This window comes from Diuraphis noxia, unplaced genomic scaffold (assembly GCF_037042655.1).
Source record: "Diuraphis noxia isolate RWA-SAM2 unplaced genomic scaffold, SU_Dnox_SAM2 contig0004, whole genome shotgun sequence".
Lineage (NCBI taxonomy): Eukaryota > Metazoa > Arthropoda > Insecta > Hemiptera > Aphididae > Diuraphis > Diuraphis noxia.
This window is the reverse complement of record NW_028301714.1, coordinates 37,444,855-37,463,589: the sequence shown is the minus strand read 5'-3', so window position 1 is coordinate 37,463,589 and position 18,735 is coordinate 37,444,855. Positions and strand designations below refer to the sequence as shown.

Here is an 18,735-nt window from a genome sequence, read left to right as displayed (position 1 = left end):
ACATACTTACATTATTATATCTATGTATAACGACTTGAAGTTTTTAACCATCATTTATGTGTCTAAGTTGTTATGGAAGTTAAAAAGGAAAACCTCTGAACTGCATTCGCCTATCATTGTTAACACGTAATCAAAAGATTTCTAGTTTACATCATTATAATATTATTTATATAAATAATGTGCAACCGAGTGAAAATAGGTTTGAGATATTTAGACGAAGCTTACGATGGTATAAGCAAAAACAAGATTTAATTAAAAAATTTACGCCGTATAATGAAATAAAAAATAACAACCAAAGCAAATATTAATATATCTTTTCAAAACGATATGTACGTATACGGCTGGTAAATGAGACTATAAATATTTGGAGAGTAAAAATTACCAAACTTACTTTTGCTACACACACAATCACAAATACACACATACACATTTTATACGTTATACACTCGTACGCATTAGTATGCTTGGTTAATACGTAGCAAGCCTCTCCTCGACCACCAACCCATCAACCTACCAAAAAACAAAGGTCGATGCTCAACGAAATTATTTGTGTTATCATGCTCTCACTTATATTCTCTGTGTATAATATACACATCAACCAGAACGTGATATGTCGTCGTACGGCTTTTTTTCTGTTTCCAAGAAATTGGATTTGGTGGGAGGGAGTGAGGTGCTATTTGTTTCAGCCAAAATACAAACATTCAAGTTTCCGGAAAATTTAAAAAATGTTCAATTTTCGTTTTAATCAATGTAAATATTTTATACGCTTAGTCTTAAAAACACTACATATCAATAGATTTTAACACGTAGAAAACGCATATAGTAATAATGTATTTAATGAGTAATTAGGTTATCAAGAAAATCATTTTATTCACCAAGAAAAATTACTTAACAATGACATATTTTCTTTAAATGCCTACAATGGCAATGCGTATCATATTTTTCTAGAAAAAAATAATTATAGTATGTTTTTTGCACTGAAGATCTGACGTTGATCTTGGAGAGATTATACTTTGAGTTTTCCAAATATTTCACCCAAAGTCTTTTGTTGAACGTTAAAAATATAATTTAGCGCTTTGGATAAGCAAAATCAAACAAATGCTCAAATACAAGACGCGTATTTAATAAACGGAACACGGCGAACAGTTTTGTTTTTAACAATTCGTAATACGGCGTATTGTTTAGTAGTTCACAGAGCAGAAAAATTAAAAGTGTTCATTTTGCGTATTTGATAATAATAAGTATAAAGCTTATAAAAAATTTAATATAGACAATATTAAAATATACGCAAAAACAATTATTATTTAAAAAAATAAAACTAATAATAATAATACGTTTAATATTATGCTATTATAGTCATATTATTGCACATTATCTACTTTTCAACATAATATTATTAAAAATAATTGTCGTTGGGCGTCATTCCATAAAAATTAGAAAGAAAAAAAATTATGAAATTAAATCGTATAACACGTATATATTATATCACTCGGTTGGCGATGATATAAAAAAAACTAAAAAATAAATAACAACTTCTATCATACCGATACGTCGTGTTATATTGCAGGTGCCCTTGCCGCTCCTGAAATTCGTCGTAAATCGGACGTCATGGTGATTTGACGATGGGTTTAATACTTTTTCACAAAATATTATTATTTTTGTTATATGATTGTTGTTATACTATTATCGCAGTGATCGCTCCAATCTCACGCTTAAAATAGTATGACGCGGCGGATGTTTGTCTTCAGACTATCGATCATCACGCCGTTGTATAATTATTTTTTATTTATAAACTGTTGTAATATTATACAGTTATAGAGCGGTCTCGCGTGAGGCTATTGCATAATATTACATTTTTATTGATATACACGTATATTCTTGCAGATACGGCGGTGGTAAATCCCTGCAGCTATAGTCGCGTGCGTAACGATAATATTATTATTATTATTATTTACTGGACCTATATCGTCATAACACGTATACCCTACACGTGCATATAACAAAACTACCCGACAGCCAGAAACAAGTATCAAATATTCATCGGTGACAAGGACACCAGCAGTTGCAGCAAGATCCATTTTCAAAACTGGAGCTGAATAATGCACCCGTTTAACTTTTTTTTTAAGTCTAACTCTTTTTTTTATTTTAAATGATTTTGCTATATAATACGATTTTTACCTTTAGTACATTAAAACATTTTTTTTATTATCATCATTACTTATCTTACAAATATGGACATTTTTTTTCGTAGGTAGTTATCATCATATTATACATTTTTGGTGAACATACAAATAGTTTTTGATTTATCGTATTTGGTATCTCAACTATTATATTAATAATTTAAAAAAATGTAAAATATATCTCATTACGAAGTTCATAGTAAAATATTAATGTAGGTTAAAATAAAAATATAACATAATAAAACGTCTTCCAGACTTATTTTGATATAGTAAAATATTATGTTGCTCTTAAAAATAACAAGTCTTACATTATTTATTGTTTTGATTTTGACAAAAATAATAATTCCTGACATTTTATATACACGCACTAAAAATACGTGTCTAGAATCTTCAAGCGAACGTCATGCAAATACGAAATTTAAAAAAAATATAAAATAATGGTTTTAGACTTTAAAGTTTAAAGTTATAATGTTTGAGATGATAAAGTCAATTCTGATTTAACGGACTATTTAGAACTTATCATGAACAGTATTAGATTTACCTAAAAGTTTCTGCTTCTTAACTATCGATAAAGAACATATTACACATAATAGAACAGGCTCATAACTAAATCACATTTTGTGGTTATTGTATAATCGTTACGTTTTACATGTAGCCGACTTGTCTCATGAAAATAATTTCTGGGGTGCGGAGAGGTCCACACGTGGAGTTTATATTACCTACACATTTCGATACATCATCGGTCATCAGACGAAAAACCGATGGAGGCTTAATTCGACGGAATCCATTTGGCACGATCTCAATCTGCAAGTCTTGCGTATACAACGAGATGTAATTAACTATAATGTGGCTTAGGGTATATCGTTAGAATAGTGTCGGTTAATGGTATTATATCAACCGCGTGAATGTTCGTGAGGCGGCGTACTGCAGTTAAATAAATATATTGATATATTACAATAATAATACGGTGGGAAATAAAAAAATACTGCAACGGTACATGTAGTTCAGAGAAAAACCAGCGATCAATCCAATTGCGGTCGTTTTTTATAACGTTCTCATAATAATGTTTTTTTTTTTATCGAACTACGTGTCACATATTATTGCATAGCGACGCCCTGGAAAATAAAATTACTTACACTTTATATAACCTGCCATTGATTATTATAATACGAATTAAAATACTTGTCGTGGCTTGGCTCGGCGCGTTGGCTGCTACCAAACGCGGAATGCGACTGGGAGTAAGTAACGACCACAGCTACTAGCTCCCGGATGGGTGACCACCCGAGTTCATAGTAGTTAAAAAAAACCTTGCCACACATACACGCGTGTTTGCTGCCTACTGTAACAACCGTAAAAACAATCTACCTTACGATGTAATATTATTATTAAAACCTGCTGATATATTATAATGTAAATAATAATAACATATTTCTGACATAATACAGTGTAGATGTAGAATCACGATTCAGGCTACAACTCATTTGCGCACATTTACCTTTTTTACAACTCATTTGCACACAATTTACGAACAATAGAAACCTTTTTCCAAGAAATGTATCCACGAATAGGGTGTACATAATCTGCGCGTACCTCCATATTTTCAATTTGGTCAATACTGATAGTGGACAATAATTATTATAGTCAAACATTTTCCTTCGCCCTTTAAAAGGCTTAGAACTTCAGTTTAACTTTCAGCGGGATTAAAAATGTTGTTTTAGCTATTTATTTTAGAACAGCTTCCTTAGAAACATTATTCACAATTTTGTCAAATTACAATAAATTACGGTACTACTCCTGTCTGATAAAGCAGCCCATACACCATCAATATTGACCGTGTATTGGCTGTATTGAAGGTACTTCAATTTTTTTTAACCGGTGATCATTGATATCAATAATATTGAACGCGTTGGGCAGCTTAAGACACCCTGTACACCCAAAACTGTACCTAAAAGCTGGTTTTCATTGTTTACTATTTTGTGCGCAAACGAGTTGTCGTAAATTTAAAAAATATATTAAAATGTGCGCAAACGAGTCTCCACCATCTTTGACATTGAACAAATTTCGTCCTCTCGGCTAACCTTACCCAACCCTATTGTAAGTCGAAAAAATTTAACTTCCTTTGAATCCCGACCCTTTTAGAGGTTATCAAACTGTGTCTATGCATAATATTAATAGGCGTAAAACACATGGATACTATACTATGGATATTATATAATAATATTACGGCGGTGTGGCGTTTTGTGCGGGAAAACTCACGCTACCGTATGGGCCTAGAGCTGCTTCCGCCGGGTGACGTCACGCACTACGCCGCCAACGCCGCCGGCCTTATCGATCGGTCACCGCCATCACCACTGAGCGTAATCGCGTAGTAGTAGTAAACGCGCTCGCGATCCGTCGGCAGTGGGACATTGCGGTCTGCGTCGCCAACCGTCGAGCGACCCCGTGGACCGTCCCATCGCCTAGCTCCGACCACTGTGCATCTAAAATAATGATAATAATATAATGCACACACAAATAATAATATAATACACGTGTGGACTATATCATGCGCGATCGTCGGCGAGATAATAATTTTTCGTTTTATCGTCACGGCGGCGCGTCTCCGAACCGCCTAACCCGCACACCTCGCCCACCCGTCGATACCGTTTCACCGACCCCTCGCCGGTTTTGCGCTCTCTCGTTGCCCGCCGCGGTTGCCATCAGTCACGCGACGTGCGCGCCACACGCTGACCGCACGCGTGACGTTACCCACACGCGTCTTCATCTGCACCTCGCCGTGTCCAGTTTGGACACTTGACGATATATTACTATGATACCTATTGTTGTTAAATGCAGTCGAGTCCACGGCGGAAACCACTACCACCGTCCGTGTTATTTATACCTAGGCGCCTACCAATTTCTTACGTCCGACCAGAAATAGTTCTATAATCAGTACTCGTGATAACTTTGATTCGTTTGGTATTGTCACCTACATTATTAATGTTGTTGTTATTACTATCACAATTTATTTATGTACGTTTATGTACAACTTATGGGGTTCGGAGCCTACAAGAGTATTCAGAACAATCGACACGCGCGGAAAATTTCAAAAAAAAAAAACAATGGATAAACAAACACTTAAATATTAAATAGTGTTTCACTCGAACAGTGGATTTTCTGCGGATATCTTTATATGCATAAATCATAATAAGTATAATTACATCGTAAAAAGTAATTGCGACGTCGTCGTAAAAATAAATATACACACAAACACTGTATTGTTCCGTATCGAGTTTCTCGATTCGAAGATCGTAATTCCGCATAGATCGCCTATTTCGATATATTATGGCACGTGCAACATCGTTCCCTGGAGACCATCTGGCGAACGTTTGTGAGGAATAGGAAATGACCGACCGCCGACATAATCTCTTGTTACCGTATTATATGCCTCCGCAACATAATAACACAAGTAAAAATATAGCACGATAAGCTGCAGGATCGCTAAGCAGTTGAGTAACATATTTTATTGCGAACAATAGTCTTTTTTCGATAAAAAAAAATTAAACACCTACACGCGCACAGACACATATATATACAGGGTGTCCCGTGAGGATTTATCCATTGCGATATCTCCTGAGAAAATAAATATATCATAAATCTGTTTTTTTATTATTATTATTATTATTAGACTCACATAGAAAAGGGCTACATTTATTTCATTAAAAAGTTAAGCAAAATTATTTTTTAATTTTTGAAAAAAATAAAGATATATACAGGATATACCGTGAGGATTTACCCATTGCAATATCTCCCGAAATAATGGTGATATCGAAATTCTGGTTTTGTAATAAGACTCACAGGGATAAGAACTACAATTATTTCATATTTTAATTGATTTTAATGTTATGGTAAAAAAGTTAAAAAATATATTTTTTTGTTTAATTATCTCAAAAAAAATTGAAGATAACCATTCTGTAGAGTTTATTTTTTTGAAAACATTGACGTTTCAAAATTTTATTTTCATTAATTTCCCGATTTTTAATATTTTTTTTAGTTTCCAGAAAAATTGCGAATTATTTAACACCGTATGTTATCAAACATGTGACGCACCGCGCCGCGCATATTCCCATACGGAATTTAATTATAATCATATTTTATTTCCTCAAAACTAGAAAAAATATTAAAAATCAGATAATTAATGAAAATAAAATTTTGAAACGTCAATATTTTCAGAAAAATAAACCCTACAAAATGGCTATCTTTAATATTTTTGGAAAAATAAAATAAAAAAATATATTTTTTACATTTTGTACAAAAACATTAAAATAAATTAAAAATGAAATAATTGTAATTCTTATCCCTGTGAATCTTATTATAAAACCAGAATTTTGATATCTCCATTATTTCGTGAGATATCGCAATGGTAAATCCTCGCGGGACACCCTGTATATATAATAAATAATTAAGAGTATGATGGTGACAATAATATTATTTTAATTTATCTGACGATATTATATAGTGCAAACTTTCTATTGAATAATATGTCCCTTTCACGATTAAATATAATATGAAAATAAATAATCACCTTGGACGTTCTGTACAACGATGCAAATGCAACTGAAATTTACTAAAATAGTGTACTTCAAATTTATTGTATCACGATGAGCATTATAATTTATAGTTGTATCCGCGCCTAATAAATTATCTGTGATCCAACCGCATAACAGCGGAAACTAACTACTCGCGTAGGTTCTTATAAGTGCAAAATATATTATACGATGGATGTTTGAGGTTCACTAATTTTGTCTTCAAAAATTGTTCACCAAATATTTTTTGTAAAGATAAAGTATATTAATTTTACTCGTCGTCTATATGAAGTAAATTTCGTGATAAGACTTGCAGGTTACGCACTGTCCCGTGTCAATCTGAAACGCATTAAATGCATTTATGCAAAATACGACAAGTGTACGTATTGGATATTGTGTATATTTTATGTACATAGTTTGAACTCGCCCAGCGGGACGACGAGAGATTTCCAAATGATCTGGCCTGATATTTATGTTCATGGCCTGACTGGCTATAAAAAATTAAGTTTTGCCTGAAATATTTTTCCAGTCCACCAATGAATAATTAATGCGGTCATAATAATATCCATCAATAAATTTCCACACACTCATTTTAATTCAAAGTGTCAACTAAAAATAAGTATGTATATAATGTTTGTTATCTGGTGGTGATATTATTCGTGATTAACACTGACACTGAAAAAGCAATGATTTAGGTACGTTCGTGATCATACTATAATCACATAACTATAATAATGTTATATTTTTCAGTTTGACAATTCAGCGGTGTGTTGGATATTAACATCGAAATTATTATTACGATCACCGACGAAAAACCATACAGATTTTAATATTTATTATCATTATTGTACTATTTTAAGCACCGTTCCCTTTGTTGACTTTATTGCTATAATAATTCGCGTCGGGTTAAAATTTCGACGTATTATTACGTATATTATACACGAGTACTATTTTTAATATTACGTACAAACTACTATAATGATGCAAATGTATTAAATACAAGTTAGGTAGATAAAAATTAGATGAAAGTTAATTAGCTACTTGGTTAGTTTATATTAAATATGTTTTCAGTTTCAACAATCCAGCAAAGAGTACTTACTCTCAGCAATCTCAGCGCATACTGCACTTAGAGAAATATATATTTATTTACTATTCATTTTAAAATATATCATGTATGTCTGATGTAAATTAAAATCGATTTTAACCCTAAATGACTTGATAAAAAAACAAAATATGTATTTGCATACAAATGTTAAAGGTAATGCCTACATAGCGTGTCCGATTTAGCGATAGTAAACCAGATCTACGAAAATTCCACTTAATGTTTCACGATAATATACAAGCATAAGTATATAATAGGTATGCAAAATCACTAGTCTCGTAAAAGAACAATTTTTGGATATATGAATTATTTAATAATCCCACATTTATGCCCATTTTTCGGTAAACCATAAAGAAAACACTTTTCCGAGATTTTTACGCATTCTACAGCAGAACAGCTAGTAGGTAGCTATATTGTATGTAGTTGTAGTATCATTATATAGGACATTATGTAATATTATACTTTTCTGTAGGTAGTAATATTACCATAAAAAATGAGTGTATCCTTTAAGTTGTCAAATGAACATAATATCTACAACGATTATTTTATATTTATCTGTTATAAATTAAGAGGATAGGGAGTGTCAGTATCAATGATTATTGATAAAATCAAAATAATTAAAATCTGTAGAAAATTAAAAAAAAAAAAAAATATTAAATAAATTACTGGATAAAAAACTTTTAAAAGTACATCTTAAATAAGAGTGATAAATTGTTCTATTATTACTTGCAATCAATACTCAATTCTAAAGTCTATCAAACGGAATTAAACCTGTGCCATAAGTATATATTAAGTTTTTGAAATTTAATACTAGATTTTTCACTAGCTCAGATATCACATTCTAATTTATCATCTAGCACTTGCTGGAAAAATAAATAAACGTGCATAAGAAAATTATTTTAAAAACTAAAACAATTTATAGTACATTTTTATTATTATGAAGTTCTTATGGCTGCATACCGATTCATGAATTATCTTCAACAGGGTGTGGCGTCATGGACTCCTATATTTCAAATAATCATTAGCACGTAATCAAACTGATTAGATTAAAGTGGTTTATTTTAATAGATTAGATTATTGATAAGGGTTTTAGTCGTCACCACGACGTGGTCCGGTGAACAACGTGTTTTCGTTTTGATGGAAACTTTTTACGCCTGAAAATTGAAGAATACGAAAATAGTGATACTTTCTGGTTTCAAGAGAATAATAAAACATGTATAACCTGGTCGCCTGATCTCCTTAAGGGAAAACATTGCATGGCCTCCTCACTCCCCTGATTTGAGCCAATGTGACTATTTCTAATGTGGAAGCTTGCAAAGCTGAAGTTTTCAAACATCGACCTAGAACCACTGAAGAACTAAAGGTGGCTATTTGTCAAGAAACCTCCGCGATTTCACTCGATATGCTGGCGAAAGTGATGGACAATTTTCGAGAACGGCTCCATTTGTGCGGCGCTCGTCAAGAGAATTATTAAGACGATATAATTTTAAAAAAAACCATATATCATAAAGTTTTTAAAAATAAAATTTTTTTTTCTATATCTTGTATAATTTTTTTTAAATTCACCTCGGTAATGTGGGAGTCCGTTATGCCACACCCTGTACCTATATTATGTTTGATAGAAAAAATACTTATTCAGTCAAGAGGATCTACAGGACTTTTGGTTTAACAAGTAGACAGTAGTTATATATTTGTTTTTGAATTGCTTAAGAGTACCTACGTTCAGTACTACACAAAATTTTTAAATAAAATCTTGAGAATATAAAGCGTTACACCATACCTACGTATATGTATTATGTCTTATAGGAATACCACTGGATATAGTCGTATAGGTGTAATTTACATACGTGTGTATAATATAATATAATTATACATTCGTTTAATGTATAATTTATGTAATGTAAATAGGATCAGATTGAGGATCGTCAATGTATGAGGTAGACTGCTAGACAAAAACCAATTTGCTGCTTCTGAATATAATATATACTGTGGAATGCATTAAAGACGAATGTTTGAACAAATATTATTTTAAACTAATGAAAACATCAAAAATAAATTAATTGGAATATGAAACAACAAATTTTGGTACGTAGATGAACACTCGTCTACATTTTATAATGTTTATATAACCTTGACGTATAACAACCTTATACATGTATTGTTTAATCCTAACTAGATAGTGGAAATAATCAACACTTCATAAAAAAAAAAAAAACATTCCAAGTAAATCACAGTTATACTTCATCAACGATTTTCATTTTACTAATAGTTTTTTCTGCGTTTATCGATGATTTTTCGATAAATAATTTAATGGAAAAAAATTCCTATTCAAAGTGATGATTCTATTAGATTTTCAATTTGAATAGCATTCAGGCTACAGCTGCATGAAGGAACATTTGGAGTGGTTTTACTCCCTATTAAAACATAATGGTATAGCCCATATCACATTAAATTATTTATGTCAATGTAATTATTCAAATTTTTAAAGAAAATCACCGTTATTATTCATGAATAAAAAAAAATTATTTTCCTTAAAACGTCTAAAATTTAAAATAAATGCTTTAATAAGGTGTTTAATTTATAGGAATAAATGTAATTTCACTCTTAAAAATTTGCAAATTTTATAAAAATATAAACTTAAAAAAAAAAAAAAGCGGGTAAGTCGTGGATGTCGCTTTGCTGTACTGTAGGTTACTGTAATGGATGGGATTAAATTTGAATGCAATGATAGGTATCATTGTATACGAAAAACGATTCTGAACGGAGATGATTTGTCATTCTATTTAAATATTGTCATATATTCTATTTTGAAACAAATATTTTATTTTTCAATTAAGACGCATTTTGCATATGGCATGGTTAATCAATTAGTGTAGTTATCATAATTCATAATACTTTATATTATCATAGATATACATGTACCTGGTTTGAGGATAAATCGTTATCATTACGCGATTTCATAAAAATTTAAAACTCAAACGCTCAAAACATTTTTCCTATAATGACACTTCAAATTTTCTCTATAGCTATTTGAAGCAAAACTTATGGAAAACTTGGTGTTAAATTTTATAACCTTAGATATAAATACAAAAAATATTATGAATTTTGAACTACAAAATAATTTGCAAATATTCTTGGTTTTGACGAATTTTTGTCAATATTTGAAATTCAAATGCTAATAAAAATTTAATTTGAATTTCCGGTGGACATTTTTTTTGTGATAAAGATTGAAAAATTTGTAAGGAATATTGTATTAAATTTTCAAATCTTAGGTATAAAAGGAAAATTTTTTATGAATTTCTAGAATAAAATAATTTACGAATGTTCGTGATTTTTACGTATGTTGTCAAAATTAAAATTTGAATGCATGTAAAAAAAAAATTTGGCTATATATTTCTTTTATTTTTCAACTGCTATTGCAAAACTATATTATGAGCCTTGTATTAAATTCTCAAATCTTAGAATTAAAAAGAAAAACTTTTATGAATTTCTATCTAAGATAATTTGAACATTGCCGTATATTTTATGTATTTAATCAAATTTTGAACTGTAAATTCTTATAAAAAAAATTTGTGACTATATCTTTCTTTTATTTTTCAACTGCTATTGTAAACATATGTTAGGAGCCTTGTATTAAATTTTCAAATCTTAGGTATAAAAGGAAAATACTTGATGAATTTCTAGTTTAAAATTATTTGCGAATTTTCGTGATTTTTATGTATTTTGTAAAAATTCAGACATTGAATGCTTTAAAAAAAAAAATGTATTCATGTATATTTCTTTTATTTTTCAACTGCTATTGTAAAAATATGTTAGGAGCCTTGTATTAAATTTTCAAATCTTAGATCTAAAAAGAAAAATTTTTATGAATTTCTATCTAAGATAATTTGAACATTGCCGTAATTTTTACGTATTAAGTCAATATTTGAACTTCAAATACTAATAAAATAAAATTGTGCCTATGTATTTTTATAAATTTTTAATTACTATATGAATATCTAATGAGGAACTTTGTATTCAATTTTCATGTATTTTGATTGGGCCAAAAAAATTTTATCAACCCTTCAAAAAAAATTTTCAGAAATATTGAAAATTTCAGTTGTCTATAAATATCTCAAAAAAAGTCAAAATATTTTGAAAATTAAATCATGTAAAGAAAATGCCAATCTTAATAACTGGTAAAATTTTCAAGTATCTAGGATTCATACTTTTTGAATAATAACAAATATTTAAAATCGTTTCAGGATAAATCGTTATCGTTACGCTATTTCGTAAAAATTTAAAATTCAAACGCAATTAAAATTTTTCCTATAATGACGCTTCGAGTTTTCTCTATAGCTACTTGAAGTAAAACTTATGGAAAACTTAGTGATGTATTCTTAATCTTTAGTTATAAACACAAAAAATTTTATGATTTTTCAGCTTCAAAATTACTTGCAAATTTTCACATTTTCGACAGATTTCGTAAAAATTTGAACTATAAACGCTTATAAAAAAAAATTGTGCCAATGTATTCTTATAATTTTTTAATCACTTTAAGAATAACTTATGAGGAACTTTGTATTAAATTTTCAAGTATTTTGATAGGGCCAAAAACATTTTATCGACACTTCAAAAAAAAGTTTTCAGACAAATTGAAAATTTCAGTCGTCTATAAATATCTCAAAAAAAGTCAAAATATTTTGAAAATTTAATCATGTAAAGAAAATACCAATCCTAATAACTGGTAAAATTTTCAAGTATCTAGGACTTTTACTTTTTGAATAATAACAAATATTTAAAATCGTTTCAGGATAAATCGTTATCGTTACGCTATTTCGTAAAAATTTAAAATTCAAACGCACTTAAAATTTTTTCTATAATGATACCTCGAGTTTTCTCTATAGCTACTTGAAGGAAAACTTATGGAGAACTTAGTGTTGTATTTTTAATCCTTAGTTATAAACGCAAAAATTTTATGATTTTTCAACTTCAAAATTACTTGCAAATTTTCGCGTTTTCGACAGATTTCGTAAAATTTTGAACTATAAAAGCTTATTAAAAAAAATTGTGACTTACAATTTTTAATTTTTTTTAGCTACAATAAGAAAAACTCATAAGGAACCTTGTATTAAATTTTCAAGTTTTTTTGGTCATCCAACATTTTTTTACCGACACTTCAAAAAAAAATTCTCAAATTCTCAAAAAAAGTGTAAATTTCAGTGGTCTATAAATAACTCAAAAAAAGTCAAAAATTTTTGAAAATTAAACTGTATATAGAGAACACTAACATAAACATTTGGTGAAAACTTCAAGTATTTAAAGTGATTATTTTTGGAATTACAACCATATAAAAAAATCGATTTGGTCGAAAACTGATTTTGCGTAAAAATTCCCGTTTTTCTGTCATTTTTTTTTTGTTTTTCTCGATTTTTTTGAAAACTGTTGGAAAATGTTTACTTTTGACCTCTATAATGCACCAAGGATCTTCAATTTTTCATCGGAAACCACCCCCAAAGTTTGAAATCGAAGCATTATTTCGACTAGTTATGCTGTACACAAACACAAAAAAAAAAAAAAAAAACACACATCATTGTAAAATCAATACATTCATCACTTCGTTCAGAATCTAAAAGATAAAAATGTATTATCATTAAAAACGTAATATATCACTATAAAATACTTCATATTAAATAACTAGAAAAAATATGATTACTCTAGACGCGGATATGGATCTTAGACCTTTATATATTTTTTTAATGATAATAATTATTCTGGCAGGTGAATTTTTAATATCTTTGCAATTTGTCAGTAGTTTTTTTTGTACTTAAATTAATTAAAGAAAAAATTATAAAATTACGTCTTCTTTATACGTATAGAAACTATACAGACAATTTCTAATTTGTATCAAAATCATTTTTTTCCATTATAACATTGCTTATATTTATATTAAAACTCTTCAAATATTCAAAATTATAAGTTTCTTTCTTAATTATTATACTATTTGTCTAAAGTTTAATATATCCAATAAAAAACACTTTTTCTAATATTATTTGACACAGATATATTCATAAAACCTGAAAAATCGATACTCCTTAAAAAGCTAACCTTTTTTTATGGAAATAATACTTAACTTTATAAGACACCAGTTATTAATATTTTTAAATTTTTAAATTAAATATCTTTAATTAAGCACAACTTTCATGGCTGTTTTTTCAACTAATGTGAAATTATAAGCACCTTATAATGTTCCACTAAATATATAAAATACATTTAATTACAAGTATATTTGGTAAAACAAAATAATATTAAGGTTACATAATTTTATAAAACTAATGAATTTTAGGCATAATAATTCTTAAAATTACTTAAATTGTTGCCAAAACGTTCCATAACATAGCAAATATATTTAAAAAATGTTGAAATTTGTATATTTAGTTTAATTCAATAATTACTATTAATAATAGTATTATATATCGTTCATCTTCCTCTTTAACTAAATTATTGAAATACTATATTGATGTTGTAAAAATATATATTTATTTTGTATTATATTTTTCATAACTATCACGGTTATAATAATTATTATATTTTTTTAATACTTTATTAGTCATTATAGTACAAAAATTGTAATTTTTAAATATAGATATCTATTCCGTTTCATAACAATATAGCGTACAAAAATATGTGATTAAGATAGTTATACAATGATACAACAATTTTGAATATAATAAATAGCATATTACGTATAAAAGTAATTTATTCGAAATATTTAATGCAATATTTGCACAAAACTTCCAAGCCCGTAATTGAACATGCGCTTAGTCGTATTAAAAAAAAAATATGATCAATGCTGTTAATTAATTAATATTTAATTCATTTAGATGTAAGTGAAGCGTAGGCAAACAAAAATAGCCTTTTCTAATTTTGTGTTAATTAAAATTAATCATTATCGCATGATGCATTATGCATGGTGTATCTACAATCTACATGCTAGTCTCTATCCTGCAGGATATCGAGACAGGAAACGTTTGTACATCTAATGAAAATGCCATTTTTTGAAAAACACTGTGAAGCAGATAAATACGTATAGCTTTTTAAAATATACATTTTATTGATTCATATTTTACAGACATCGTTCTTGTAGAATTTGTTAAATTGTACAATTTTCTATGTACATAATATAATACGAATAGTGTGCATGTATTTTAGTCATATGTTTAAGAAATACAAAAATAGTATTTCAGTTTGGATATATTTCGACAAATAGATTTTCTGATAGGTTTATAATTTTATTGTGTTGTATCTTGTTATGGTACCCATCTATATTTTTTTTTGCATTTATAAATGTAGTGTTTTGTTTATCTGACCTAATATAAAGTATAACTAAAAATCTATGAGTAAGTAGACAATAAAAAATTGGTTTTTGGGATATTAACAGTTGGCTGTTACGTGTTTAGTAATTTTACTTCGAAACGAAAAATAAGGCTTAACTAACCTACTATGTTACGTTTTTATAATAATTAAATAATTTACACTGCCCTCTCTTATTTATTGTGCACTGGTACTAAGAAAGTACATTAGTTCTAAAATGTGCGACATTTTATTTATTATAAATGTATTTAATTGGCCCAGGGACCTCCTAAACCAATACAAAAAATAATAAATATATATTAAATATTTAACATTTAATAATAATATTTAAAAGTTTAGAATTGAAGTAGTGTTGTTTGGACAGCCCCTTTTATCAAGTCGTCTAGTTTTGTAAATTATTAACCATACTAATTATTGTATAGCATAATACAGATTGTATAAATATTTTTTTTCTTTTTAATAAAACAAAAAAATAAAAATGTTTTTAATATCTAAATTTGTTAATTCGGGGTATACTTATTATAATATGTAGTATATTACAGTATATCAGAATACATATAACCTATATTATGTATGTATGCATTTAATGGCATTAGAATATTATTAACTTAATATAGATTGTGAATTCACTCTAATAATATGGGGCAATAAGATATATAATTATGAATAAATATAAATTATATGCTTTTTAACCCACTATAACGTATTTTTTAAGATAAAATGGGTAAACTTTTAGAATAATAACGATCTGTTAAATATAAAATTATAGAATGTAATAAATGATCTAAAACAGAATTACTAAGTTAACTTTCAGTACCTAGTCTAACATGTTATTATATACTATGTTCTAGTACCTTCATAATATTATATGAAATATACACACATGCACATATTTCAAATGTTTGTGCAATCATTGAGTGTGTTATACACATCATATTATAATTCAAAATTATAGTTATAAAGAAACATGAAGTGATTTGCAACTGTCATTTTTATGGATATATTAAAACATATTTTACGTATTCTGATTTTTTCCAGATTTGTTAGGATTCTAAAACATAATAATTATAATACTGATTCGATATTTTGATATAATAATAAATAGTTTAATATTATTCCTCATTTTTTTTTTTTTTTATTATTTTGGAATTTTCATGTAACTTATATTTTCGAATTTTGGTATTTAACCGAGTTAACCTTTTCTTTCTTATTTTCCGCTACTTTATTATATTATGAAGTATATATTAATATTATGTGTAGGTATAGCTAATGTCTAGTGACCACGAGTGAAAGGGAAAAATGCCACCCACGAAAAGAAACTACCTGTAATTATTACTAGGTCAATTGTCGTCAAAAGAATTGGGTCAAATTATAACTTGCACGCACGGTAGAAGTTTTTTTTTATCATAACACAACAATATATTTGTATACTCACATACACACTCATGACCACTTTATGTGTGCATAAATTATCAGGGTTATAGAGGAGCTCTCGAGATTTCTTTACGTTTGCATTTTTAACCTTGAAAGTAATTATTTTACCACTTGTAAGTCTATAGGTTTTCACATAATGCATTCCCTTGTGACAGAGAGAGAGAGAGAGCAATGCGATCGTTTGTATAATAGACTGTAGTACAATAAATACAAGAAACTATGACCGCACCGTGGTGAAGAGGGTTCTGAGAGATGAGGAATTTACTGGACGGGACTCACATAATACAATAAATCAGATTCATGAAAACTGTCTGTTACCATAATAATACATATTATTATAATATTATACACACGCATATATCGTATGGAGTAAATCCATCTACAAACGTGACACGATTGTGTGTGTGTGTGTGTTTGATGCATTTATCGTAAAAAAATATAACGATAACAACGACGGATATACCTAATAATAATAAAAATAATAATAAAACATAAAAAGCTAGTGGTTCGAGGACGGTGAGCTTTTTGAGGATGAGAATGGAGGGGATGACAAAAAAACTTTTTGTCGGCAGTCATTTTCGGGTGGTGCGCGCGCTTTCGGCGCCGGTAGCGCGGCTTCGCGGCGTTTCGACGAAATCGACAGAGGTCCGCTCGCGTACAGTCGACAACGGTAGAGACCGTTTAGTACGTTCAATCGGCTCACCCGGCTGAGTCCTGCGCCGCCGCCGCGTTCAAGTCCAACCGTCGATGCCGCCGCCACCCGCACGCCGAGAAAACGCGATACGCCACCGACGCTCGTCCTCCATTCACCCCGTCAACTACCCACTCGCCGTCACACGACTCACCCCCTCTGCCTGGGTCCTCGTGTCCTCGCCGCAGCCGGGTCTGCCGCCAAACGGCCGCCGGGAGCACCGACGCCACCACCGCTGCGCCACCACACGGCAATGATCGCGCCGCCCGGAACTATGCGCCAGGTAAAGACCGTATACGATCATGGTCGCTATAATATTATAATAATATATCGTTATCACAATCATATTATCTATAATATCGTATTGACCGTTACCTACCGTTAACTACGCATGTGGCGTGCAATGTAGAAAAATTGTTTGATCGTGTCATTGCAATTCACAATGACTAACCGACGTATGGCTAGATCGTTGGTAGCCAGTTCAGACTTTCGTCGGCGGGATACGTATTCGATTTCATAACAACTACTGTTGAAACCATTATTTATCATTTATAGCGTGCATTGCGTTAACTATGCACCACTCTGTGCAATACAAACCCAGATAAATATCGTTAGAAATCGTGGTTTAGTCATGCTAATATACTACGAAAGAGTGACCATCGTATAATATTCATATCACATGCAATATTCTATTATAATATAATTGATAATGATAGCTGGCAATATGAACTATATGATATCTGAAATGATAGTGTGATATAGATAATGTTGTACAAGTAATAATATGATAACGCCGATATCGTTATCGGTACATACACAGCGCCCAAAACACAATATTTACAGAACAACGCCATTTGGTTTCAAGAACCAAGCGTCTGTGTACCAAAATTGCCTATTTGAAGCGCCGCGTTAACAGAGCTAGTTTTTTGTCAGTATGGTTTCGTTTATCAAAAATTCTCACGCAACAAGCAATATAACCATGAAATTTATTTATCCATTTATTTACAATACTCGTCCACCACGGTTGTGTTCACGTGGCACACGTATCTAGCTTGAAACCACGGTTGAGATAATAATTATTGACCTAAGCTCGAAACCCCTCCTGACAGTTATTTAAAATATTATTTTATTTTTCAAACACACTTATCTACACTTAAGATGATCTTCTACATATTTTTCATAGTATTATAGTATACATTCCGTTGTATAACAATTATTTTTTGAAAATATTCCATACTCCATAGTTTTTAAATAGTTAGGTTATTATACATATATAACTTAATATATTATATATATTATTAGTATTATAATATATATTTATTATTAATTATGCTTTCGAAAATGACAAAATAATAAACGGATATTTACTAAAGAATGTTTGATGACGAAATTACGAATAATTGATCGTAA

The 18,735-nt window shown here is 29.6% G+C and overlaps 1 protein-coding gene across 1 annotated transcript in view; it reads left to right on the top strand.

Moving 5' to 3' along the window:
• The first annotated feature begins 17,311 nt into the window (after window positions 1-17,311).
• LOC107167196 (heparan sulfate glucosamine 3-O-sulfotransferase 5-like) overlaps window positions 17,312-18,735 on the top strand; it is a 45,446-nt gene continuing 44,022 nt past the window's right edge. The window contains exon 1 of the mRNA XM_089225479.1: window positions 17,312-17,608. The gene's annotated coding sequence lies outside the window, so the exon portion shown is untranslated. The remainder of the gene's footprint in view (window positions 17,609-18,735) is intronic.